General features: G+C 46.7%; 1 pseudogene; it reads right to left on the reverse strand.

Moving 5' to 3' along the window:
- Positions 1-1,399: 1,399 nt before the first annotated feature.
- Positions 1,400-27,091, reverse strand: LOC128343390 (zinc finger protein 420-like; annotated as a pseudogene).
- Positions 27,092-27,543: the final 452 nt, after the last annotated feature.

Here is a 27,543-nt window from a genome sequence, read left to right on the forward strand (position 1 = left end):
ACTGACTGCACTGGGGAGGGGGCAATCGTTTCCCCTTTCCCCCTGAGCACCACCCAGAAATATGTCCCCGAGGGCTACCTGGGGAAGGGAAGGGGTCATCAAAAGTTTGCCCTCCCCTGTGCACCAATGCAGTAAGTTGGGAAGTGCTATTAGCCTGCTCTCTCTCTCTCACTGCATCAGTGATTCGTGGCTTTCTCACATCATCCACTGTTCTTTTCAGAGCAGCACCACATTTTATCAGCTGTCCACACACACACACAGGAGTGCCTGGGACATTTTCAATACCAAACAAGTTTATTGTTGCAGATGCTCTAATTCACTCTATAGCAATATGTTGTCCACAGAGATATATTGCCACAATGCCCTGTCTTTGGGCTACCTTCGAAGAGTGTTTGGAAACTAGGGATGTGCAAACCAGTTCAACGTTGAACAGGTTCGACATCGAACTAATTCTGTTTGAAGGTCTGGGGTGGAGTCGAACCACCCCCAGTTCAGCAGCATGACATGTGATTCAGTGCACTCTGCCCCCGACCCGGATCCATAAGCCTCCACCTCCTGGTCCTGCCCTGGATGTGTTTTATTCTGGAAGCTGGACACAGCACTCCATTTGTCCTGATGTAACCAGCAACTGTGAGGAGCCACTTGGGACACAAGGCGTTTCTCTTCCTGCTGTGTCGACACATCCCAGCTGCGGCAACACCAGAAGAGCAGCCTTGCAGTAGACTAAGAGTGTGCACGGAATGGTCCATGGCTATTTGGTTTGAATTTGAACCAAACTGCCAGTCCACGAAGCGATTTGTTAGAACCAGCCACTGGTTTGGTGCATGCTGTTGGCCCAGTTTGAGTGCCTTGCTTGTAAAAAAGAATCCAGTAGGGCAGTGGTGGTTCATAGGAACATAGGAAACTGCCATATATTGAGTCAGACCTATCTAGGTCTGTCTATCTAGCTAGGTCTATCTAGCTCAGTATTGTCTTCACAGACTGGCAGCGGCTTCTTCAAGGTTGCAGGCAGGAATCTCTCTCAGCTCTAACTTGGAGTAGCCAGGGAGGGAACTTGGAACCTTCTACTCTTCCCAGAGCGGCTCCATCCCCTGAGGGGAATATCTTGCAGTGCTCACACATCAAGTCTCCCATTAATATGCAACCAGGGCAGACCCTGCTTAGCTATGGGGACAAGTCATGCTTGCTACCACAAGACCAGCTCTCCTGCCATTCCTTGGCAGTGGCGGCCCCTCTTGACCCTGCCGGTGCTCCCCACACACCGTGGGCCAGTGCACAGCCCAGTTGCGTCCTCTGTGCCTGCCAGCCCATGGTGTGGAGGTGGAGTGCTGGCAGGGCTGAGAGGGCCAGTGTCACAGGAATCCCCATCATTCCTGGCTAGCGTCACAGGAATCCCCATAATGTATTGCACGTACGTGCAGTGCATTATGGGAATTCCAGGGATTTCCTGGCCCCCAAACCTCCTTACTGCTGGCAGAAGCCAGCAATTGTCTGAGCGGCCAATCCGCCCGCCGAGTGAGGAGAGAATCGTTTGCGCGGGAGGTAAGCTTTTCTAGGATTTCTCCCCTCGCCTCTTCAAGCCTTTCTCATGGATTGTGAGAAAGGGTTCAATATGTCAGTCTACAGCAGGTTCCCAACCTTGAGTCAAAAGATGGCTATCTGGCAATGATGGGAGTTGTACTCCAACACCATATGGAGACCCAAGGTTGGGAACCCCTGTTCTGTAGTAACACAGGAATAGTTTAACATGCTATCATATACGGTAGTGACGAGCTAAGCTCAGTTATATGTTTACAAATGCACACACACCCTTATAGATTTATTCATTTCATTTATATACTGCCCATCCAAAAATGGCTCAGTGTGGTTCACAATAAAAAATAAGACCATTTAAAATCTTAATATGACTCTTAAGAAGCGAGAAAATAGGTAAACTGTTGTCCAAAGGGATTACAATATCGGAGCATTTATATGGTTCTTCCGGTGTGGATTTTCTGATGAGAAGTAAGGCCTTGTCTGCAACGGAATTTCTTCCCACATTCTGTGCATTGATACGGTTTCTCTCCTGTGTGGATTCTCTGATGATCACTAAGGCTTGAGGTCTGGCTGAAGCTCTTTCCACACACTGAACACTGATATGGTTTCTCCCCTGTATGGATTCTTTTATGGTAAGTAAGGTTTGAGCTCCGGGTGAAACTCTTTCCACACTCCAAGCATTGGTACGGCTTCTCCCCTGTGTGGTTCCTTTGATGGTAAGTAAGGACTTGTCTGCAACGGAAGCTCTTTCCACATTCTGAACATGTATATGGTTTATCTCCTGTATGGATTCTTTGATGATCATTAAGGCTTGAGCTCTGACTGAAATGCTTTCCACACACCAAGCACTGATGCAGTTTCTCTCTTGTATGGATTTTTTGATGTTCTTTATGGTGTGAGCTCCGGCTGAAGCTCTTTCCACATATAGAGCACTGAAATGGTTTCTCCCCTTTGTGGTTTTTTTGATGGTAAGCAAGGCTTGAGCGTCGGCTGAAGCTCTTTCCACACACTGAGCACTGATACGGTTTCTCCCCTGTGTGGATTCTTTGATGGGAAGTAAGGCTTGAGCTCCGGGTAAAGCTCTTTCCACACACTGAACAGTGATATGGTTTCTCTCCTGTGTGGATTCTTTGATGGCAAGTAAGGTCTGAGCTCTGGCTGAAGCTCTTTCCACACATTGAACATTGATATGGTTTCTCCCCTGTGTGGATTCTTTGATGGTAAGTAAGGTCTGAGCTGTGGCTGAAGCTCTTTCCACACACTGAGCATTGATGTGGTTTCTCCCCGGTGTGTACTCTTTGATGATAAATAAGACCTTGTCTACAACGGAAGCTCTTCCCACACTCTAAGCATTGATACGGTTTCTCTCCTGTGTGGATTCTTTGATGGTACGTAAGATCTGAAAGCTGGTTAAAATTCTTTCCACACACTGAGCACTGGTATGGCTTCTCCCCTGAGTGGTTCCTTTGATGGTAAGTAAGGACTTGTCTACAACGGAAGTTTTTTCCACATTCTGAGCATTTATAAGGTTTATCACCAGTGTGGATTCTTTGATGATCATTACGGCTTGAGCTCTGACTGAAACTCTTACCACACACTGAGCACTGATATGGTTTCTCTCCTGTGTGGATTCTTAGATGGCAAGTAAGGTGTGAGCTCTGGCTGAAACTCCTTCCACACTCTGAGCAGTCATATTTTCTCTCAATTACATGAATTTTCCGATGTGTGTTAAGCCTTAGGGTGCTGGATAAGATTTCTGTCCTCTGAGGGTATTTATTCCTTCGGAATCCTTTGCAATTCATTTTTTGGACTGGAATTTCATGGAAGTCAGAGGAATCGGAAGCAGCAGATTTCTTCACCCACAGATAGTCTGTTTCGGTTTTCCTGCTCTGCGGTTCACCCTTTTTCTTGTTCTCACCTCCATCATCTGTATGAATAAAGAGAGGCTTCTAACATGGGGAAAATGGAGCTCAAATCACAGAAATCCAAATGACTGCTGTGTGAATAAAATAATACACGTGGCTGGGATCCTCACTAAAGTACTCAAGAGACGTCTAACTGAAATTAAGTAGCCTTTTAGAGTAACTCCGGAGTAGTACTATGGAGTAACTTAGTCTGGATGTCTTGCAGAAAAATCAGTTTCTGCTTCTCAGTGTTTTGTGTGGAGTATACACACTTTTTTGTTGTCCATCACCCTCTGGGTTCCAAAAATAGCACATTTTGGGTTATGTATAACTTATTTTAGCAACTTTTGTGACCACGTGCTTTTGGCCTCAATTTTTCAGACAACTGCCTAATCCGGTCTCAACTTCCCAGCACCCCTAGTTAGTCCAGAAAATTGACTTTGCTCACTATTCCTATTAGAAGAGGAATTTAGCCCATTAAGCAAAGAGTTCTTCTATGCCCAGGGAAGGAAAGAGGAATATTTGGTTCCCCTTTTATGAAAGAAAGCCAGCTTGCACTATATTTGGTCAGAGAAGACTTGATACAACTTCAGGAAGATAAGGAAGGAGTTAGATAGGAGGAAGTATTCGCAATGATGCCAGAAAATAGGTGTGCAGCCAACTGGGTAGGAGTTATGGACTTCCTTAAAGTTTGGATTAAGTGTGTAGAGAACGTATAGGCCAACCTTCCAGCCTTTTGTTTATTTAAAATGAGAGCAGGGCAGGGGAGTCTGAGTGAAACACGGAAGCCTGTCAGATAGGCCAATAGTCAAAAGGGTTACACAGTGAAGAGCTGTCAAGCAGGTGGGTGAAATGAGTGCTGTCTGGAAGCTGCCTTAACTGAAGCAATATTTGGCACACCTTATAATGTTCCGATTTGGGGGACTGAAAAATCAGCAAAAAGGAATTGGCCTGGAAACTAAACTAAAGCGTCCCTAAATGGTTCTTGCCAGTCCTTGCAAGGCAGAGAAAGAAGCTTCCCAGCCAGCATTTAAGAGCCAGCGTAGTAGTTAGAGTGCTGGACTAGGACTGGGGAGACCCGAGTTCAAATCCCCATTCAGCCATGATACTAGCTGGGTGACTCTGAGCCAGTCACTTCTCTCTCAGCCTAACCTACTTCACAGGGTTGTTGTGAGGAGAAACTTAAGTATGTAATACACTGCTCTTGGCTCCTTAGAGGCAGAGCTAGATATAAATGTAATAATAATAATAATTTTAAAAAAATCAGGCCTGCTCTACTTAGCACCTCCCAGCTGGACTACAACTCCAATGATGCCCAGCCACAGTGGCCAATAGCCAGGGATTATGGGAGTTGTGGGCTGACATCTGCAGGAGGGCCAAAGTTGGGCAGCCCTGGCTTCAATGAAGCACTGACCAGGGGAAATCGAGAGTGTCGCTGAGTGGCCGCTCTCCCAATCCTGGCCACACCCCTGTGCCTGACAATGACAAAGGGGTGTGTGGCCACTACTGGCTCGGCCCTTTGCCTGATTCTCCCCAGAAACTTGAACGAAGTGCTGGTTGGACAGGAGAGGATCCCAGCCGGTGAGTGCTTCGTTCACCAGTTGGGCGCAGGGTGTGTGTGTGTGTGTGTGTACCCTGGTGGAGGGATAGGGGGTGCTGTGGCGGCCTCCTAGATCCCTGCGGCCCTGGGACATCTGTACTGTCTTCTACAATGGTGGCTATGGCCCCCTGAGACCAACCATAGCAGCAAAGGGAAGGAGGAGACTTACCCAGAGAGGCCAAATGCCCACAGGTTTCCTCCATGACTTCTTTATGCAGAGTCCTTTGGCCGGGATCCAGCAGAGCCCACTCCTCCTCTGAGAAATTCACAGCCACCTCCTCCAAGGTCACTGGACCCTGAAACAGGAAGGGAGTTTTCTCTTTAGAGCTGATGTAGCAATTCAGGTTGGGAATAAAGAAAAGATAAGTGGGAGATCCCCTGCCAGACCCAGCTTTGCCTTGTGGGTGGCTTCAAGTGGGTGGCACCGATAGCATAAGCTAACTGCAAGAGGCACATTCTTTGAGGGTCAAAGAGAAGCACAGGGGAGAGAGGCCTCCAGGCTGGGTCCACCTCTTCTCCAGCACGATCCCTCTTGTACCTGCACAGAAGCTGTCTCCACTCTGTCACGAAGCGGAGAAGGCCTGGAATGAGAAGCCAGTGTGATTTCGCCACCTGTGGAGGAGACCGAAAGAGACGCCCAATCATTCAAGAGGCCTGTTGTCACCTGCTAATTTGATATATTATGAATATTTTCTGACTCTGCCTTTCAGCCTAATGCTCTCAAGGTGAGTAACTCTGCATTTTATGAGAATCACATAAACATTCTTTTTAAAAAAAAATGGCTGAAGAGTAAATAGAAATTAAATCAGCACAATGCAAAAAATAAAGTCAGATAGCATTAAAAGCCAATGAGAACAAAACTGTCTAGCTGCTGCAAAATGTTTTCCCACATGCTAAGTCTCAATGACACTGTAAAAGCAGCCCACTGGTTTAATGGATATTCAAGAGAAAGAAGGCAAGCCAAAATATGCCCCTTTAAAATCCAATTCCCCTGGCCAGCTGCAAGCTGCACTTATATCTTCCATGGAAGAAGGGAAGGACAAGCGATCAGCAGGCAGCCTCCTCCGAAACAAACTCTTCAGTTCCAGGTGGACAAGCTCACCCTGTTTCCTCCTTACCTAGCGAGGTGGCACCCCCTTCACTTTCCTGCACAATCCACCTGAACAGTGGTGTCTCTCTGAGATCTGATGGAGCCTTCTCTGCCTTGGAGAAATCAGGATCCACTTTTGACCGCCTCTGGCCCTGAAAGAGCAGTGTCGATTCCAGAGAGGGATTAGGAAATGCTTTCTACTACTACTACAAATATTTATATACCGCTCTTCAACCAAAGTTCTCAAAGCGGTTTACATAGATTTAAATAAATAAGGTGGCATCCTGTCCCCAAAGTTCTCACAATCTAAAAAGAAACATAAAGGTAGACACCAGCAGCAGCCACTGGAGGGGTGCTGTGCTGGGGTTGGATAGGTCCAGTTGCTCTCCCCCTGCTCAATAAAGAGAAGCACCACTTTTAAAAAGGTGCCTTTGCTCAGTTAGCTGGAACCTGCAGTACAATCTTCCTTCCGGATACTGCTGCATATTTCAGCAGATATATCAGCTGAAACTTTTCCAAACTGGATTAAAAAAAAACCAAAAACAAAAAAAAACCACAACACTTTATTTTTCCAAGAAAAATGTTCCATTTCTAAAAATTATTTGGCTGACATCCAGATTAGCACTGCCCCAGTGTGTGGTAGGCATCTAGCCTAATCCTGTACTGCTGCACATGAAGGGAGGTGCAATTTTTTATCTCCTCTTTGCTCTGAAACCCACTGTGCCTCCTCAAAATATGTCCCAGATAACTGCACAGTCCTGGCATTTTTAAAAAACCAAATATCTAGGTCAAACTTACAGCAATAACAGTTCCAGCAGTACCAACTTCAAATAATAATATTACTATACTCTACCAACCCGGCACCACAAAGACCTATGTCTTACATTCTAATAGGAATATTAACAAGTTGCTTTCTGATAATACAGGTACAAAATTTGGCCACATGACAGGCAATCTTGGCATCAACATCGGAGAGAATATTTGCATAAAAATCATTCGGTCTGCCTGGATACTGTAACAGAATTGGACCTATAAAAGAGATGCCTATATCTTTATAAAATAGACAATAAAATAACACATGATTGATTGATTCAATCATGCCTGAGTGATAGAGGCAAAGTCGTTGAGAATGCGGGATACGGCAAAATCATCCCTCCAAATGGGCCAAAGGTAGCACGTTTAGTCATGACAAAGCTTAGGGATGGTAAGGTTATAAAGATAACTTGATGGAAAGAAGATCTGTCTGGAGTTCCCCGCAGCCATACAGTGCATGTTTCTGAGCGCAATATCCCATACGTGCTGACGAATTAGTTCTTTGGCCTTCACTAAACAGGCCAGATACAAGATTAAAAAACAAATATACCGCTTTTCGACAAAAGTTCCCAAAGTGGTTTACATAGAAAAAACAATAATAAAGTAATAAGACGGATCCCTGTCCCCAAAGGTCTCACAGTCTGAAAAGAAACATCAAGATAGACCCCAGCAGCAGGCACTGGAGGGTTGCTGTGCTGGGGCTGGATAGGGCCAGTTGCTCTCCCTCTGCACAATATAAAAGAATCATCACCACTTTAAAACGGTGCCTCTTTGCTCCCAAGTTTCTCTTCCACTGCATGTTTCCACTTGTAGGCTAAGTTATCCCTTAGAATGAGCGTGGATACACCAAAAGGGCTATAATTTAGTTTAATCCAATAATTAAGAATACGCAGCCAAACACAAGCCTCAACTGAAACTAGCAGCATTTTGATTCTTAGTGTGGCATTTGAGGTATGGTGTGGGACACCAAGGATTGATCTAAGAAACGGGGACTATACTGCTTCCAGAGATTGAAAATTAGAACATATGCAAATCTGAGTGCCATACATTAATTGAGATATTACCCTGCCCTGGAAAACTTTCACAGCTGCAGGTATATTTATTGTCTTATTTATTTATCATATTTTTAGACCACCTGATATGTACATCTCCAGGTGGGGTACAAAATTTAAAACAATGTTTAAAAATCAACACAGATTAAAATACACAAAACAATAAAAACAGTAGCATAACATTTCTTGGTGAATACACGAACCTTAGCTTTTTTAAAGTTAATTTCTAATCTCCCAATAGGTCAAACTGTTGTGGGTAGTGGCCATTTTTGACACACACACACACACACACACCCTGCATCCCTACATGTGGTGCTGGCATGGAGGACCTGTATTTTGAAGTCCAGGAAGAGGTGTGTGTACACGATGGCAAAAGGAAGGGTCAGAACAGTAATGTATACAATAACCCTAAAAACAGGTCTCATGGGTTTGCAAAGTTATGCTGATGCCCAAGGGTGACTTTCGGTGCTGAGATCTCCTTACACTAACCCTAACCCTGACACTGACCGATAAAATCAGAAGTCCCTTTGCCTGTTTCAGTTCGCTAAACACATTTGATTGCATCCCTTCCTTAAATCCAGGAGAGTAATAAGTCTAATACCTGGCTAATGGATTGGCCTCTCTCCACACATCTAAAAAGGAAAACTGTCTTAATACTGTCCCTAAATAAGTCAAACTTTCCTCCACAAATTAATCTGTGAGCTAGGCTTTGATCTCATCTATATTTTATTTATTTTATTTTATAATTTTTACATTTATATCCCGCTCTTCCTCCAAGGATCCCAGAGCAGTGTACTACATATTTGAGTTTCTCCTCACAACAACCCTGTGAAGTAGGTTAGGCCGAGAGAGAAGTGACTGGCCCAGAGTCACCCAGCTAGTATCATGGCTGAATGGGGATTTGAACTCAGGTCTCCCTGAGTGCTCCCTAGTCCAGCACTCTAACCACTACACCACGCTGGCTATAATCAACAGTGCAATTAAAATCTCCACCTACAATAACACATCCATCACAAAACTTTGCTAATTTAGAGAATGTAATATGAAGAAAGTTAAATTGATCTTGATTTGGACTATAAACAGATGCAATAGTAAATGTCCTGTAATTTTGTCTACCGTGTATAAAAATGGAACACCCCTTTGCATCTTCCTTAAATTTAGCTTGTTGTAGAGTAAAAGAACAAGCCAATACTATCCCAGATATTGTTGACTACAACTCCCAACTTCCTCAGCCAAAGCCCACTGCATCTTGAGATCCTGGGAACTGTAGTCAACAACATCTGGGATTCCCTCTTACAGGGAACACTGGCCTCCCTTCCTCCAAAGCTGGGCGACCAATCCTGATTTCCGAGATACATCTTTTCAGCCCCTTTGGGGCTACCATAACGAAAGAGGCACACTCACCTGCTGCTCTTCCTGCTTCTTGGCCTCGGCCTGGCTCAAGAGGAAACCTTCTGCCAGGGCCACTGCCTGGGAACTGGTCTCTGCTCCACATTCTCTGACCCAGCTCTCCATCTCCGGGGGCAGGACAGTCAGGAACTGCTCTAAAATCACCAGGTCCAGAATCTGAGCTTTCGTGTGCCTTTCTGGCTTCAGCCACTGACAGCAAAGGCTGTGAATTCGGCTGCAAATCTCTCGGGGGCCCTCGGCCTCCTGGTAGCAGAACTGCCTGAGTCTCTGGCGCTTTGCAGCTGAGCTGGTGGTGTCCTCGCCCAGCATCTTCTGCACGGTTCTTTCCCACAATTCATCACTGCTCCTATCCTTGATGGCAAGAGGCTGTTTTCCCGCTTGAGGGTTAGCTGAGTGTTCCTCTTCCATCTTTGCTCTGTACTCCAAGAAAGCTTTCCAGAATACTGAAAGATCTTGCTCTGTGATAAGTTGCTCTCTTCAAGCAAGAAGTACCTAGACAGAGTTGTTAAGTCATGCCAAGTGAACAGGTTACTCTCTCTGCAGTATTTGATTCTTGCAGCTGAAAAAGTGTTTTAGAAGGAAAAAAATGGGTGATTATGGATGCAGAATCTCTTGCTTTTTATTCCCAGTTCACCAGCCTACTCACTCCAGTCTGTTACAATACAGACTCCCCTTCATCGTGGAGTTAAGCTTTGACCTTGACTGAGCAGTATCGGTGCACAAATAAGCGTTGGGTGCCAGGAGGACAGGAAGGCATCATTTATACCTACATATCAAAGTGATGGAACCCCAACAATTGCAAGCCTCGGGAAGGCAGAGCACACAGCCGGGACCCTTGAATTCTTAATGATGCTGAAGTTCCATTTCAGAGTGAAGACGCCAGCCGTCCCAGGACAAAAGGCATGTCCCAGCCGGCGAATTACTTTGCTGGATGGGTAACCTGATGAAGAAAGCACTTCACTGGCAGGAGAGGGCAAAGGGGCACACATCCCTGCACAGCACCAACCATGCCCCTTGTGTCAGCCACACTCCCTGCATTGGTGTGCTGATGTGGGTGGAGGGGGTGTGGTTGGCACAGTGTAGCACATTCAGTGGCAGCCTCAGTGGCTTAGGAACAGAGGAAGCTGCATTATACCGAGTCAGGCCATTGGTCCATCTAGCTCAGTATTGTCCGCACAGACTGGCATCAGCTTCTCCAAAGTGACAGGCAGGATTCTCTTTCAGCCCTATCTTGGAGATGCCGCCAGGGAGGGAACTTGCAGCTGCTCTTCCCAGAGCAGCCCCATCACCAAGGGGAATATCTTCCAGTGTTCACATTTAGTCTCCCATGCAAATACAAACCAGGGCAGACCCTGCTTAGCAAAGGGGACAAGTCATGCTCGCTACCACAATCCCAGTTCTCCTCCCATAGTCCTGGGTCTTGTTCTGGGGCCACCAGCAACCTTGCCATGCCCTTACTGGGAGGTGCCTTCACTCTCAGTTATTCAGAAGGTTGCCAAAATACTACATTTCTCCATTATGTTTACACAAAATATTTATTTTGTACAAATTTTATTTTCAATAGCTTTTGTCTTTCACGCTGTTCCTCCTTTGGCTACTCTATATGGAGTTGTCTGGACTCTAATCTATTTCTTATTCACACTTCTTCTAGGTTTGGTATTAGCAATTCTCAAATCACTGTACTTACTGCCTGGATAGCTGCCTGTCTCTTTGCCTGACAAGTAGGGACGGGTAGCTGCAGAAGGGGAAAGGGATCCACTCGCATTTTGAGTTATTTCCCTCATAGTTTAAAAAGTAGAGCAACCCCAGAAATGCAACGGAGGGTGCACAAGTGCGCAAAATACACGTGTCTGAGCAAGCGTTGTAAGGCATCCCCGCTTCGCTGCCTTCCTGCCCGTTCTCCCCATTCACTGCCCGGGCATCATCTTCTCCACCCCATTCCTTGAAGAACCCCCTCCCTCCCTCCCGCCAGACAGGCACCCCCCATGCCCTTTGCTCTCCCCAGATTTCAGACAGGAGGAGAAAGCCAAGGCCACTTGCCCCCACCCCGCGGGGGCTGTGCCTGTGCAGGAAGAAAGAGGCTGTCCCAAGGCACAATGCCCTCACTGTTGCAAATGCAAAGGCAGCCTTCCAAAGGTGGACCGCACCGCTCTGCGCCTGGCCCTTTTTTAGGCTGAGCCTGCCCAGGACGGAAGCAGAGCCCCTCTGCCACCCGCGCCCCTCTGGGTCCTGCCCCCGTTTTTGCCTCTGGGACCAGGATCTTGCTAAAAGCTGCATTTGCCAGGTTTAGGGCTCAGATTAGCTGAAGACTAGAAGCAGCAGCAGCAGCAGCAGATGCCCAGTGGGGATCTCAGAGCAGCCACCGCAGCAGGGAGAAGACATCTCCTCTACCAGGAGCCCCTCACCTCCCGCAGACTTTCAACAGCCCCCGCCCCCGGCACCTTCCCCTCTGGCTGCTGCACACTCACCATCCAGCAGCTCTCTAAAGCCAAGGCTGCCTTCGGAGGGAGGGGGCCATCCTCGCGGAAGGCCTCTCGCCAGCCTCTCTAGGAAACCCCACTCCCTCCCCTTAACCCTCTGCTTGCCTCCTCCCTCCACCCTGGCCACGGGGAGGAGAGCTCCAGACAAGGACTTCCCCGCACGCATGCCGCCTTTGCGACCCACTTGGGGATGGCTTTTCCGCGGCACCGTTTCTCTCCCCAGCGGCAGCACAGGCAGAGCTGAGTTTCCCAGGCCTGTAGCCCGCCTCGAAATGTGGAGCTGGAGCGGGGGTGGTTGGGGTTGCAGGTTATAAACTGTTCAGCTATGAAGCATGGAAAACGGGCTGGGGAGGGAAGAGAATTTTTTGGTGTGGCACTGATAAATACAGGTCGTGTGGAAGCTGAATCTTTCAGTGCTCAGCAACGCTCCTGCTGTTCTAAGAGGCCAATAGACGTGGCCGGACTCTTGAGCAGGAAAGATCACCTCTACTCTTGGCCATGGCTAAACTGGGTGACAGGGAGTTCCATAGGTTAATTCTGTACTATGTAGGGAACCGTGTCTATTTTCCCTTTCCAACTGTGCGACTGTCAGCATATAGCCCTTTCTCCCCATTCCCCACTACTGCAACAGATCACTGCTTTACATAAGAGAGCAAGGAAGCAGCAAGCGAGCAGACTAACAGTATTTTCCAACTGACTGCACTGGGGAGGGGACAATTTTTGACAGTCTCTCTTTTCCCTTTGAGCACCACCCAGAAATATGTCCCCAAAGGCTACCTGAGGAAGGGAAGAGGTCATCAAAAGTTTCCCCTCCCCTGTGCACTGATGCAGTGAGTTGGGAAGTGCTATTAGCCTGCTCTCTCTCTCTCGCTGCATCGGTGCTTCGTGGCTTTCTCACATCAGCCACTGTTCTCTTCAGAGCAGCACCACATTTTATCAGCTGTCCACACACACACACAGGAGTGCCTGGGGCACTTTCAATACCAAACAAATTTATTGTTGCAGAAGCTCTCATTCACTCTATATCGATATGTTGTCCACAGAGACATATTACCACAATGCCCTCTCTGTGGGGCTACCTTTGAAGAGTGTTTGAAAACTAGGGATGTGCAAACCAGTTCAACGCTGAACAGGTTCGACATCGAACTAATTCAGTTTGCAGGTTTGGGGTTGAGCCGAACCACCTCCAGTTCAGCTCGACCTCGGACCGAACCTCACCTGCACCCAGGGCTGTTCACGAGACATTTTCAGTTTAATTTTTTTTTTAAAGAAAATGATTTTTTAGTACTTACCTCCTCCGGGGGGCTTCTCTGAGGCCATGGGAGGAAATGCAGAGGTTCCCCCTCCCACCACTGGCCTAACTTATGCCAAAAAGCACCCGATTTGGACATTCTTCATCGTAGTGGCCATTTTGGTAGTGTCATAACCCAGAACATACAAAGGCCTCTGAAATGGTCACTGCGATGAAGAATGCCCCAACCGGGTGGATTTTGGCATAAGGATCACTGGCAAGGGGAGGGGAACCTCCATGGACACACATACACACACACCATGGCTTTGGAGAAGCCCCTTGGAAGGGGTAAGTACTATTTTTTTTTCAAAATGGAAAATGGCTCACAACCATCCCCGCCCCCGAACCGAATCAAAGCAGGCGGGGGGGTTAATAGGTGGGCAAAACTGAACTGGCCTGGCCACGGTTTGGACTTGAATCGAACCAGGCCAGCCGGTTTTGTGCACATCCCTATTGGAAACATTAACAGGGCCAGTAAATTTCTTGCATATAAATTTAAATACAATTTAAGAGCTGGTTTTGTGGTAGCAAACATGAACTGTCCCTGTTGCTAAGGAGGGTCCAGCCTGATTTGCATTTGAATGGGAGACTACATGTGAGCACTGCAGGACATTTCCCTTAGGGGATGGGACTGCTCTGGGACGAGCACCTGCATGTTTGCATCTGGAAGGTCCCAAGTTCCTTCCCTGGCATCTCCCAAGACAGGGCTGAAACTCCTGCCTGTGACATTGGAGAAGCCGCTGCCAGTCTGTGTAGACAATACTGAGCTAGATGGGCCAGTGGTCTGACTCGGTATATGGCAGCTTCCTATATTCCTAATAGAGCTGGACTAAGCCCTCATGGCATCCTAAGTACAGTTCCTTGGATGACTGACTGCAAATAAACCCGAAGAAAACCACATCTGGCATGTGATTCAGTGTACTCTGCCCCCGACATGGATCCATAGGCCTCCACCTCCTGGTCCTGCCCTGGACGTGTTTTATTCTGGAAGATGGACACAGCACCCCGTTTGTCCTGATGTCACCAGCAACTGGGAGGAGCCAGAAAAACCTTGGGACACAAAGCAAGTGGGAGCCCTGCTCTAACTTGCAGCAGGACCATATTTCTCTTCCTGCTGTGTCGACACATTCCAGCTGCGGCAAGACCAGAAGGGCAGCCTTGCAGTAGACTGGGAATGTGCACGGAACGGTCCGCGGCATTTCGGTTTGAATTTGAACTGAATTTGCACCAAACCCCCAGTCCACAAACTGGTTTGTTAGAACCAGCCAGTGGTTTGGTGCATCCTGTTGAACCAGTTTGGCCCAATTTGAGTGCCTTGCTTGTGAAGAAGAATCCAGTAAGGCAGCGGCGGCCCCTCTTGGCCCTGCCGGTGCTCCCCACACACCGTGGGCCAGTGAGCAGCACAACTGCGGCCTCTGTGCCTGCCGGCCCCTGGTGCGGAGGTGGAGTGCTGGCAGGGCCGAGAGGGCCAGCGTCACAGGAATCCCCAACATTCCTGACTAGCGTCACAGGAATCCCCATAATGCACTGCACACTTGTGTGGTGCATTATGGGAATTCCGGGGAATTCCTGGCCCCCAAACCTCCTTACTGCCGGCAGAAGCCAGCAATTGTCTGGGCATCCAATCCGCCCGTCCAGCAACAAGGAGAGAATCGTCTGCGGGGGAGGTAAGCTTTTCTAGGATTTCTCCCCTCGCCTCTTCAAGCCCATCTCATGGATTATGAAAAAGGGCTCAATATGTCATTCCACAGCAGGTTCCCAACCTTGAGTCATAAGATGGCCAAGCTGGGAGTGATGGGCGTTGTAGTCCAACACCATCCGGAGACCCAAGGTTGGGAACCCCTGCTCTGTAGTAACACAGGAATAGTTTAACATGCCATCATATAGTGATGAGCTAAGCTCAGTTATATGTTTACAAATGCACACACACCCTTATAGATTTATTCATTTCATTTATATACTGCCCATCCAAAAATGGCTCAGTGTGGTTCACAATAAAAAATAAGACCATTTAAAATCTTAAGATGACTCCTTAAAAACCATTTAAAACTATTAAAAGCCAAGCTGAAAAAGTAGGTCTTCCATGATGTTGCCTTCTAACTGGATGCTACCCAGGCAAAAATAGAGTCTGTGATTCCTAACTTCATGGAAGAAAGAGGGTTTTCACACAGGTAGCATGGACCTCAGGCAGACAGTTCTGTTGTTTTTGGTCCCCAGAGTCTCACATCTTATGGCTTGCCTCCTAGACCCAGTCCTTCTGTCAAATACCAAATAGGGGTGTGTCCGGACCGGTCCGGAGGCCATTCTAGAGGCCTCCAAACCAGTCTGGTTCCGAACCGGTCCGGAGGCTCGGCTCAGAGGGGGGGTTGTAGCTTTAAGGGTGGGGGGGTAGCACTTCCCCCCCCCTGCCGCTCTTCCCCCTCCAGCGCTGTGAAAATTCCAAAAGTTTCTGGGGCGGCAGCGTTCTTCCCTGCTGCCCCAAGCCCCGTCGTTAGCCCGCTCGCGCTGCAATAGTTTCCATGCATGCGCTCGTTCCGATGCGCGTGCGTACTTGCGGTGGTTGCGCGCGCGCTCCCGACGCGAGTGCGCACGCGCATCAGAACGAGCGCATGCGTGGAAACTATTGCAGCGCGAGCAGGCTAACGAAGGGGCTTGGGGCGGCAGGGAAGAACGCTGCCGCCCCAGAAACTTTTGGAATTTTCACAGCGCCGGAGGGGGAAGAGCGGTGTGTGTGGGGGGGCAAGTGCTACCCCCCGCCCTTAAAGCTACAACCCCCCCCCGTGCCCATCCGTACCGGTTCGGACGGGTGCACACTCCTACTACCAAATCCAATTACCCATGATTGTCCCACCCTAGGTCCATATGGCCACGCTCTGTGTACATGACCAATGTGTGATTCTTTATTTTACTTTTGCATCATTTTTGCCACACCTATTTACTTCAAGGTGTGGCCTATTTTTCCCTCCTATTCACCACATACACATATATGAAAAGAAATATGATTATATCAAGCTTTCACATCAATAGCTGTTTCCCCAACAAATTCCATCCACAAGTTTATACTCATACTTCAAAGCTCTAATTTAGACTTGTCATATAACTTTCCTGGCATTGGGCCTTATTTGCAAAACAGCAAGACCATCCTCTTCTCAATCCTGCTTCTCAGTCCCATTTGCTAAATGGTCTCCTGGGCAGAAATGGATGTATGTGCTTTATAGAAGTGAGAAAATAGGTAAACCGTTGTCCAAAGGGATTACAATATCTGAGCATTTATATAGTTCTCCCTGTGTGGATTTTCTGATGAGAAGTAAGGCCTTGTCTGCAACAAAAGCTCTTCCCACATTCTGTGCATTGATATGGTTTCTCTCCTGTGTGGATTCTTTGATGATCACTAAGGTCTGGCTGAAGCTCTTTCCACACACTGAACATTGATATGGTTTCTCCCCTGTATGGATTCTTTTATGGTAAGTAAGGTTTGAGTTCCAGGTGAAACTCCTTCCACACTCCAAGCATTGGTACGGCTTCTCCCCTGTGTGGTTCCTTTGATGGTAAGTAAGGACTTGTCTGCAACGGAAGCTCTTTCCACATTCTGAACATTTATATGGTTTATCTCCTGTATGGATTCTTTGATGATCATTAAGGCTTGAGCTCTGCCTGAAGTGCTTTCCACACACCAAGCACTGATGCAGTTTCTCTCTTGTATGGATTTTTTGATGTTTTTAATGCTGTGAGCTCTGGCTGAAGCTCTTTCCACATTGTGGGCATTAAAATTTCATTCTCCACTTCATGGTTTTTTTGATGGTAAGCAAGGCTTGAGCGTTGGCTGAAGCTCTTTCCGCACACTGAGCACTGATATGGTTTCTCTCCTGTGTGGATTCTTTTATGGGAAGTAAGGCTTGAGCTCCGGGTAAAGCTCTTTCCACACACTGAACAGTGATATGGTTTCTCTCCTGTGTGGATTCTTTGATGGCAAATAAGGTCTGAGCTCTGGCTGAAGCTCTTTCCACACATTGAGCACTGATATGGTTTCTCCCTTGTGTGGATTCTTTGATGGTAAGTAAGGTCTAAGCTGTGGCTGAAGTTCTTTCCACATTGTGAGCACTGAAATGGTCTCTCCCCTTTGTGGTTTTTTTGATGGTAAGCAAGGCTTGAGCGTCGGCTGAAGCTCTTTCCGCACAGTGAGCACTGATATAGTTTCTCCCCTGTGTGGTTTTTTTGATGGTAAGCAAGGCTTGAGCGTTGGCTGAAGCTCTTTCCGCACATTGAGCACTGATATGGTTTCTCCCCTGTGTGGATTCTTTGATGGGAAGTAAGGCTTGAGCTCCGGGTAAAGTTCTTTCCACACACTGAACAGTGATATGGTTTCTCTCCTGTGTGGATTCTTTGATGGCAAGTAAGGTCTGAGCTCTGGCTGAAGCTCTTTCCACACTCTAAGCATTGATACGGTTTCTCTCCTGTGTGGATTCTTTGATGGTAAGTAAGATCTGAAAGCTGGTTAAAGCTCTTTTCACACACTGAGTACTGGTATGGCTTCTCCCCTGATTGGTTCCTTTGATGGTAAGTAAGGACTTGTCTACAACGAACCTTTTTTCCACATTCTGAGCATTTATAAGGTTTATCACCAGTGTGGATTCTTGGATGATCATTACAGCTTTTGCTCTGACTGAAGCTCTTTCCACACACTGAGCACTGATATGGTTTCTCTCCTGTGTGGATTCTTAGATGGCAAGTAAGGTGTGAGCTCTGGCTGAAACTCCTTCCACACTCTGAGCAGTCATATTTTCTCTCAGTTACATGAATTCTCCGACATGTGTTAAGCCTTGGGGTGCTGGATAATAATTCTGTACTCTGAGGGCATTTATTCCCTCTGAATCCTTTGCAATCCATTTTTTGGACTGGAATTTCATGGAAGTCAGAGGAATCGGAAGCAGCAGATTTCTTCACCCACAGATAGTCTGCTTCGATTTTCCTTCTCTGTGGTTCACCCTCTTTCTTGTTCTCACCTCCATCATCTGTATGAATAAAGAGAGGCTTCTAACATGGGGAAAATGGAGCTCAAATCACAGAAATCCAAAGGACTGCTGTGTGAATAAAATAATACACGTGGCTGAGATCCTCACTAAAGTACTCAAGAGAAGTCTAACTGAAATTAAGTAGCCTTTTAGAGTAACTCCGGAGTAGTACTATGGAGTAACTTAATCTGGATGTCAGCCAAATGTCATTCAGGGGAGCAGGCAGCTTTGTAGCTTCTGTGAAACCTGATATTACAAAGACTATACTACCAGTAGTTCAGACGTAGATGATCCATCCCTGAAAACTCCCCCTTTTTCAGTGAACAGTGTCTCCACAAAACATTTCTGCAGACAGATCTCTCACATAAGAAGTGGGTCAAAATGGGATGGGAAATCCACATGTGAGTTCTTGACTAGGATGAAAGCCCTAATTTGAGCTCTTGAAGAAGTGAGCTAATTCTGGACGACTGAGCTAATTTGAGCTCTTTACACTCGAGTCAGTGTAAAGGAATAAAATGCGAGGGGAACCCCTGTCCTTCTGAGACACCGCCCAGAAATAGTACCCTTATCATATATTGAACCTGTGACCCAATTGGGTGACCCAATGCAATGGCAGATGTGGGAATTCTAGAAGTAGGACTACTGAATCCAAATGTATGGAAGGTTTAAGTCTAACAGAGTTTGATGGAAACAGTCAAAAGCTCCAGGGGAAGCAGCTATAGAGAAGCTTTGATTTTCCGGATGTAGGATTTTGGATTTTCCAGACAGTGTTTGCGGAATCAGAAGCTTGGCCATTTTGCTCCCTCATTCTGTTCTTAGTCACTGTCCTGGGCATATGCCAATTTTTCTTGCAAAAAAATCCATTTCTGCTTCTCAGTGTTTTGTGTGGAAGTACACACACCCATTTTTTGTCCATCGCACACTGTAGTCCAAAAATTGCACATTTTGTGTTATGTATAACTTATTTTAGCAACTTTTGTGACTATGTGCTTTTGGCCTCAATTTTCTAGACAATTGCCCAATCCGGTCTCACATCCCCAGCACCCCCACTGAATCCAGAAAATTGCCTTTGCTCTCTATTCCTATTAGAAGAGGAATTCAGCCTATTAAGCAAAGAGTTCTTCTATGCCTAGGAAAGGAAAGAGGAATATTGGGATCCCCTTTTATGAAAGAAAGCCACCTTGCACTAGATTTGGTCAGAGAGAGCTTGATACAACTTCAGGAAGATAAGAAAGGAGTTAGATAGAATGAAGTATTCGCAATGATGCCAGCAAATAGGTGTGTAGCCGATGGGGAATGAGCTATGGACTTCCTTGAAATTTGGATTGTGTGTAGAGAATGTATAGGCCAACCTTCCAGCCTTTTGTTTATTTAAAATGAGAGCAGGGCAGGGGAGTCTGAGTGAAACACGGAAGCCTGTCAGATAGGCCGATAGTCAAAAGGGTTACACAGTGAACTGCTGTCAAGCAGGCAGGTGAAATGAGTGCTGTCTGGAAGCTGCCTTAACTGAAGTGGTATTTGGCACACCTTATAATGTTCCGATTTGGGGGACTCAGAAATCAGCAAAAAGGAATTGGCCTGGGAGCTAAACTAAAGCGTCCCTAATTGGTTCTTGCCAGTCCCTGCAAGGCAGAGAAAGAAGCTTCCCAGCCAGCGCTTAAATCAGGTCTGCTCAACTCCTCCCGGCTGGACTACAACTCCAATGATCCTGGGTGACTCTGGGCCAGTCACTTCTCCCTCAGCCTAACCTACTTCACAGGGTTCTTGTGAGGAGAAACTTAAGTATGTAATACACTGCTCTGGGCTCATTAGAGGCAGAGCTAGATATAAATGTAATAATAATAATAATTTTTAAAAAATCAGGCCTGCTCAACTTAGCACCTCCCCGCTGGACTATAACTCCAATGAGACCCAGCCACAGTGGCCAATAGTCAGGGATTATGGGAGTTGTGGGCCGACATCTGCAGGAGGGCCAAAGTTGGGCAGCCCTGGCTTCAATGAAGCGCTGACCAGGGGAAATCGGGAGTGACGCTGAGTGGCCGCTCTCCCAATCCTGGCCACACCGCTGTGCCTGACAATGACAAAGTGGGCCGTGGCCACTACTGGGAAGAGGGGCTGTTCGGCCCTTTGCCTGATTCTCCCTGAAACTTGAACGAAGTGCTGGTTGGACAGGAGAGGATCCCAGCCGGTGAGTGCTTCATTCACCAGCTAGGTGACAGGGGTGGGTGGGTGCCGTGGTGGAGGGGTGGGGGGCTCTGGGGGCCTCCCAGACCCCTGCAGCCCTGGGAAATCTGTACTGTCTTCTACAATGGTGGCTATGGCCCCCTCAGACCAACCATAGGAGCAAAGGGAAGGAGGAGACTTACCCAGAGAGGCCAAATGCCCACAGGTTTCCTCCATGACTTCTTTATGCAGAGTCCTTTGGCCGGGATCCAGCAGAGCCCACTCCTCCTCTGAGAAATTCACAGCCACCTCCTCCAAGGTCACTGGACCCTGAAACAGGAAGGGAGTTTTCTCTTTAGAGCTGATGTAGCAATTCAGGTTGGGAATAAAGAAAAGAGAAATGGGAGATGCCCTGCCAGACCCAGCTTTGCCTTGTGGGTGGCTTCAAGTGGGTGGCACCGATAGCATAAGCTAACTGCAAGAGGCACATTCTTTGAGGGTCAAAGAGAAGCACAGGGGAGAGAGGCCTCCAGGCTGGGTCCACCTTTTCTCCTGCACGATTCCTCTCGTACCTGCACAGAAGCTGTCTCCACTCTGTCACAAAGCGGAGAAGGCCTGGACTGAGAAGCCAGTGTGATTTCGCGACCTGTGGAGGAGACCGAAAGAGAAGCCCAATCATTCAAGAGGCCTGTTCACACCTGCTAATTTGATATATTATGAATATTTTCCGACGCTGCATTCCAGCCAAATGCTGTCAAAGTGAATAACTCTTACATTTTATGAGAATCACATACATTTTTTTTAAAAAGGCAGAAGAGTAAATAGAAATTAAATCAGCACAACGCCAAAACCAAAGTCAGATCACATTAAAAGCCAATGAGAACAAAACTCTATCCAGCTGCTGCAAAATGTTTTCCCACATGCTAAGTCTCAATGACACTGTAAAAGCAGCCCACTGGTTTAATGGATATTCAAGAGAAAGAAGGCAAGCCAAAATATGCCCCTTTAAAATCCAATTCCCCTGGCCAGCTGCAAGCTGCACTTATATCTTCCATGGAAGAAGGGAAGGACAAGCGATCAGCAGGCAGCCTCCTCTGAAACAAACTTTTCAGTCCCAGGTGGACAAGCTCACCCTGTTCCTCCTTACCTAGAGAGGTGTCACCCCCTTCACTTTCCTGCACAATCCCCCTGAACAGTGGTCTCTCTCCGAGATGTGATGGAGCCTTCTCTGCCTCGGAGAAATCAGGATCCACTTTTGACCACCTCTGGCCCTGAAAGAGCAGTGTCGATTACAGAGAGGGATTAGGAAATGCTTTCTACTACTACTACTACAACAAATATTTATATACCGCTCTTCAACCAAAGTTCTCAAAGCGGTTTACATAGATTTAAATAAACAAGGTGGCACCCTGTCCCCAAAGGTCTCGCAATCTAAAAAGAAACATAAAGGTAGACACCAGCAGCAGCCACTGGAGGGGTGCTGTGCTGGGGTTGGATAGGGCCAGTTGCTCTCCCCCTACTCAATAAAGAGAAGCACCACTTTTAAAAAGGCGCCTTTGCTCAGTTAGGAGGAACCTGCAATACAATCTTCCTTCTGGATGCTGCTGCATTTTTCAGTAGATATGTCAGCTGAAACCTTTCCAAACTGGATTTTTTAAAAAAGAAGGTCCCATACTTTATTTTTCCATGAAAAATGTTCCATTTCTAAAAATTATTTGGCTGACATCCAGTCTGGCTGACTGCCCCAGGGCGTGGTAGGCATCTAGCCTAATCCTGAACTGCTGCACAAGAGGGGAGGTGCAATTTTTGATCTCCTCTTTGCTCTGAAACCCACTGTGCCTCCTCAGAATATGTCCCAGATAACTACACAGTCCTGGCATTTTTTAAAAACCAAATATCTAGGTCAAACTTACAGCAATAACAGTTCCAGCAGTACCAACTTCAAATAATAATATTACTATACTCTATCTACCCGGCACCACAAAGACCTATGTCTTACATTCTAATAGGAATATTAACAAGTTGCCTTCTGATAATACAGGTACAAAATTTGGCCACACGACAGGCAATCTTGGCATCAACATCGGAGAGAATATTTGCATAAAAATCATTTGGTCTGCCTGAATACTGTAACAGAATTGGACCTATTAAAGAGGTGCCTATATCTTTATAAAATAGACACGCGGCATAAGGCGAAATCATCCCTCCAAATTGGCCAAAGTTTGCACATTTAGTCAGGCCAAAGTAAAAGCATGATATAGCTTAGGGAGGGTAAGTTTATAAAGATAATTTGCCGGAGAGAGGATCTGTCTGGGATTCCCCACCGCCATACAGTGCAGGAGAGGAGAGGTGGTCTTGTGGTAGCAAGCATGACTTGTCCCCATAGCTAAGCAGGGTCTGCCCTGGTTGTATATGAATGGGAGACTTGATGTGTGAGCACTGCAAGATATTCCCCTCAGGGGATGAAGCCGCTCTGGGAAGAGCAGAAGGTCCCAAGTTCCCTCCCTGGAGGCATCTCCAAGATAGGGCTGAGAGATATTCCTGCCTGCAACCTTGGAGAAGCCGCTGCCAGTCTGTGAAGACAATACTGAGCTAGATAGACCAGTGGTCTGACTCAGTATATGGCAGTTTCCTATGTTCCTATGATTCAGAGCGCAATATCTCATACGTGCTGACGAATTAGTTCTTTGGCCACTAAACAGGCCAGATACAAGATTAAAAAACAAACAAATATTTATATACCACTTTTTGACAAAAGTTCCCAAAGTGGTTTACATAGAGAAAATAATAATAAATTAATAAGACGGATCCCTGTCCCCAAAGTGCTCACAGTCTGAAAAGAAACATTAAGATAGACACCAGCAGCAGCCACTGGAGGGATGCTGTGCTGGGGCTGGATAGGGCCAGTTGCTCTCCCCCTGCTAAATATAAGAGAATCATCACCACTTTAAAAAGGTGCCTCTTTGCTCCCAAGTTTCTCTTCCACCACATGTTTCCACTTGTAGGCTAAGTTATCCCTTAGAATGAGTGTGGATACACCAAAAGGGCTATAATTTAGTTTAATAAAATAATTAAGAATAAGCAGCCAAATACAAGCTAAGGGCGGTATAGAAATCGAATTAACAACAACAACTACAACAACTTGTTGTAGAGTAAAAGAACTAGCCAAAACTATGTCTCCTCTCTTGCTCTAGTTTACCCAGAAGCAATGAACTGCTGTCCTACTGATGGATGATTATAAATGTCTTTCTTACTAATTCCCCAGTCATGAGTCTCCTGCAATGTTGTGATTACTGGCTTTTCTCTAAGAATTGCATTAAGTCCTCTCCTTTGTTTTACTGGGGCCCCCATTCCGCTGACATTATAAGATTACACTTTGTTCCAAGGGATTTAAATCTTATTCAATAACTGATAATATTTCAATTGACTCATTAAAATAAAAAATAATCTCTACTGCTATTGGGTAAAGTGGTCCGTTGGACATTGCTGCTTCTGTTCAATTTATGAAAACTCAGCCGTATTCCCCAATCTGGTGTTTAAATCCAGAAATTTTGGATAACCCACAGATATCAAAGAGACTTAGTAATGTTATATTGAATTATTTAGGACATAATGATAGACCTGGTATTTCTAGAGGTGTCATTTGGGATGCTATGAAGGCATCTTTGAAGGGAGAATGTTATCAAATAGTGTTACTTATAAAAAAGGAGCAATGTTGGAAGCATTAACAAGCTTTTAAAACAAACAAAAGATTTAAAAGTAATACATAAAGGAACTGGTTCTAGTAACACCTATAAGAAACTTTTATAGAAACAAAGATTTACAGAAGAGAAAGGAATCGGAGACCTTTGAATGTCAGAAAACAGCTACCACTATGGCCGATACTAATCAGAAATGTTACGAGCATGGAAATAAAAGTACTAAGCTTCTGGCAAATAGATTAAAGAAAAGGGCAAAATGTAAATTAATTCATGCCAAAGTAGTAAATTAATGGATGTCCAAGAGATTAGTAATTCTTATAAATGTTTACTCTAATTTGTACTCTAAAGTAGGTATCAATAGTATTGATAAATTTATGGTTATAGATTTTTCCCTTTTGTAGGATAGTCACAGAGAAATATTAAATATGCCATTTACGAATGAAGAACTGTCAGAGGTGATTAGAATATAAGAGTCATGAATCCGTTGGCCTGGATGGCTTTACAGGCTTGATTTATAAAAGGTTTGGAGATCTTTTGATACCTAGACTTGTTGCTTGTTTTAGTTCTATCTTGAAAGGCTACCTAATACCTCAGTCGTGGAAATTTCCTAGAATTACTGTGCTTTTGAAACCTAATAAGGATAAAGGATGAGTAGAATCTTATTGACCTATTGCTCTACTTAATCAGGATTCTGAGATCTTTACAGCCTGTCTGGCAAGAAGACTGAATTGCATTCCTTGACCCACCCACCCCCGCTACATTCTACTAATTCTATAGCTCTTTTAATACTGGTTGTTAGCTGCGTTCTGGCTATTTAATCAAAGGGGAGGACATCAATATTTCAAAATCATCAAGAAATGGTGTGGTCAAAAGAAAGCAGCTTGGGAAAGCCCTTCCTGAAATGTGCCCCTCAGCGTTCCCTCTAACAGAAAATCCCAGATGTTGTCAACTACAGCTCCCAGATTCCTCAGCCAAAGCCCACTGCATCTAGGGATTCTGGGAACTGTAGTCAACAACATCTGGGATTCCCTCTTACAGGGAACACTGGTCCCCCTTCCCTCAGAACTGGGTGACCAATCCTGATTTCTGAGATAGGCTTGTACATATTTTCAGCCCCTTTGGGGCTACCATAACGAAGGAGGCACACTCACCTGCTGCTCTTCCTGCTTCTTGGCCTCGGCCTGGCTCAAGAGGAAACCTTCTGCCAGGGCCACCGCCTGGGAACTGGTCTCCACTCCACACTCTCTGACCCAGCTCTCCATCTCTGGGGGCAGGACAGTCAGGAACTGCTCTAAAATCACCAGGTCCAGGATCTGAGCTTTGGTGTGACTTTCTGGCTTCAGCCACTGACAGCAAAGGCTGTGAATTCGGCTGCAAATCTCTCGGGGGCCCTCGGCCTCCTGGTAGCAGAACTGCCTGAGTCTCTGGCGCTTTGCAGCTGAGCTGGTGGTGTCCTCGCCCAGCATCTTCTGCACGGTTCTTTCCCACAATTCATCACTGCTCCTATCCTTGATGGCAAGAGGCTGTTTTCCCTCTTGAGGGTGAGCTGAGTGTTCCTCTTCCATCTTTGCTCTGTACTCCAAGAAAGCTTTCCGGAACATGAAAAAAATCTGGCTCTTCAATAAGTTGCCCTCTACAAGCAAGAAGTACCTAGACAGAGTTGTTAAGTCATGCCTTTGCAGTATTTGATTCTTGCAGCTGAAAAGTCTTTTAGAAGGAAAATAATGGGTGATTACAGATGCAGAATCTCTTGCTTTTTATTCCCAGTTCACCAGCCTACTCGCTCCAGTCTGTTACAATGAAGACTCCCCTTCATTGTGGAGTTAAGCTTTGACCCTGAGTGAGCAGTATCTGTGCACAAATAAGTGTTGGGTGCCAGGAGGACAGGAAGGCATCATTTATACCTACATATCAAAGTGATGTAACCCCAACAATTGCAAGCCTCGGGAAGGCAGAGCACACAGCCGGGACCCTTGAATTCTTAATTGTTAAGAAGCCAGCAGACCCAGGACAAAAGGCATGTCCCGGCTGGCAAATTACTTTGCTGGCTGGGTATCTGATGAAGAAAGCACTTCACTGGCAGGAGAGGGCAAGGGGGCACACATCCGTGCACAGCACCAACCATGCCCCTTGTGTCAGCCACACTCCCTGCATTGGTGTGCTGATGTGGGTGGAGGGGGTGTGGTTGGCACAGTGTAGCACATTCAGTGGCAGCCTCAGTGGCTTAGGAACAGAGGAAGCTGCATTATACCGAGTCAGGCCATTGGTCCATCTAGCTCAGTATTGTCCGCACAGACTGGCATCAGCTTCTCCAAGGTGACAGGCAGGATTCTCTTTCAGCCCTATCTTGGAGATGCCTGGTGGGGTTCTCTTCCCAGAGCAGGCCCATCCCCAAGGGGAATATCTTCCAGTGCTCACATGTAGTCTCCCATGCAAATACAAACCAGGGCAGACCCTGCTTAGCAAAGGGGACAATTCATGCTCACTACCACAATTCCAATTCTCTTCCCTTAGCCCTGAGTCTTGTTCTGGGGCCACCAGCAACCTTGCCATGCCCTTACTGGGAGGTGCCTTCACTCTCAGGTATCCAGAAGGTTGCCAAAATACTACATTTCTCCATTATGTTTGCACAAAATATTCATTTTGTACAAATTTTATTTTCAATAGCTTTTGTCTTTCACGCTGTTCCTCCTTTGTTTACTCTATATGGAGTTGTCTGGACTGTAATCTATTTGTTATTCACACTTCTTCTAGGTTTGGTACTAGCAATTCTCAAATCACTGTTCTTACTGCCTGGATAGCTGCCTGTCTCTTTGCCTGACAAGCAGGGTCGTTGCAGAAGGGGAAAGGGATCCACTCGCATTTTGAATTCTTTCCCTCATAGTTTAAAAAGTAGAGCAACCCCAGAAATGCAACGGAGGGTGCACAAGTGCGCAAAATACACGTGTCTGAGCAAGCGTTGTAAGGCATCCCTGCTTCGCTGCATTCGGGCCCGTTCTCCCCATTCACTGCCTGGGCATCGTCTTCTCCACCCCCTTCTTCAAGAGCCTCCTCCCTCCCTCCCGCCAGACAGGCACCCCACATGCCCTTTGCTCTCCCCAGATTTCAGACCGGAGGGGAAAGCCAAGGCCACCTGCCCCCACCCCGCGTGGGCTGTGCCTGTGCAGGAAGAGGCTGTCCCAAGGCACAATGCCCTCACTGTTGCAAAGGCAGCCTTCCAAGGGTGGTCCGCTCTCAGCTTGACCCCTTTTTAGGCTGAGCCTGCCCCAGGACGGAAGCAGAGCCCCTCCACCACCCGCGCCCCTCTGGTCCTTGCCCCCGTTTTTGCCTCTGGGACCAGGATCTTGCTAAAAGCTGCATTTGCCTTGTTTAGGGCTCAGAAGCTGAAGATAAGAAGCAGCAGATCCCGGCGGCGGCTGCGGCGGCAGCAGGGAGAGGAGGACATGGCATCCCCTCCCTCTCCCCTCCCTCTCCCCTCCCCTCCCGCGGAG

The sequence above is a fragment of the Hemicordylus capensis genome, chromosome 2 (genome assembly GCF_027244095.1).
Source record: "Hemicordylus capensis ecotype Gifberg chromosome 2, rHemCap1.1.pri, whole genome shotgun sequence".
NCBI lineage: Eukaryota > Metazoa > Chordata > Lepidosauria > Squamata > Cordylidae > Hemicordylus > Hemicordylus capensis.